Source organism: Octopus bimaculoides, chromosome 30 (assembly GCF_001194135.2).
Source record: "Octopus bimaculoides isolate UCB-OBI-ISO-001 chromosome 30, ASM119413v2, whole genome shotgun sequence".
Taxonomy (NCBI): Eukaryota; Metazoa; Mollusca; class Cephalopoda; order Octopoda; family Octopodidae; genus Octopus; species Octopus bimaculoides.
Window position 1 is genome coordinate 4,132,607 of NC_069010.1, and position 905 is coordinate 4,133,511.

The 905-nt window shown below is 48.7% G+C and overlaps 1 protein-coding gene across 1 annotated transcript in view; it reads right to left on the reverse strand.

Moving 5' to 3' along the window:
- LOC106882705 (ubiquitin-conjugating enzyme E2 G1) overlaps nt 1-905 on the reverse strand; it is an 8,792-nt gene that overhangs the window by 1,392 nt on the left and 6,495 nt on the right. The gene's annotated exons all lie outside the window — the stretch shown is intronic.

Sequence of the window (905 nt, forward strand, 5' to 3'; positions counted from 1 at the left end):
AACAGAAGGCATGTGTATGAAAGAAAATTCAGGTACACCCTCTGCATGGAAAGCAATAGTTCAAAAATATCACTTAATGTCCGTTTCCATAATGAAAGAACACCCATGTCTGTGAGAAAGAAACGAGGTGGTCATGGGATGTGCTAGAAATAGCTAAATCCAGTTCCTGCTGTCCGTTTTGGCATGGCTTCAACAGCTGGATGCCCTTCCTAATGCCAGCTATTTCACAGAATGAACTGAGTGCTTTTTATGTGGCACCAGCACCAGTGAGGTCACCAAGTTGACTTGCAAGACAAAAACCCCTTGACTCATGGGAAGGGTTGTTTAGTATTGAGAGAGGTGGCTTAATGCCAGGTGATGAGAGATTAAACCACGAGTAGAGGGACGGAAACGGGTGTCTTGTTGTAGAAGAAATAAACAGCTACTTCAGCTGAATAAGAAAGACGGTGCTGATGTGCCAGGACAGACCCTTGAGTTACTGGAAGGGAGAATAGCACATCTGAGCGTGATTGTTGCCAGGGCCAGGGATTGGCTCCTGTGCCAGTGGCACGTGAAAAGCACCATTCGAGCATGATCATTGCAGCGTCGCCTTACTGGCACATGTGCCGGTAGCACGTGAAAAACAACATTCGAGCATGGTCGTTGCCAGTGCTGCCAGACTGGCTCCCGTGCAGGTAGCACGTATAAAAACCTCTTTTGAGCGTGGTCATTGCCAGAACCGCCTGACTGACCGTCGTGCCGGTGACACGTAAAAGCACCCACTACACTCTCTGAGTGGTTGGCGTTAGGAAGGGCATCCAGCTGTAGAAACTCTGCCAAATCAGATTGGAGCCTGGTGTAGCCATCTGGTTCACCAGTCCTCAGTCAAATCGTCCAACCCATGCTAGCATGGAAGGCAGACGTTA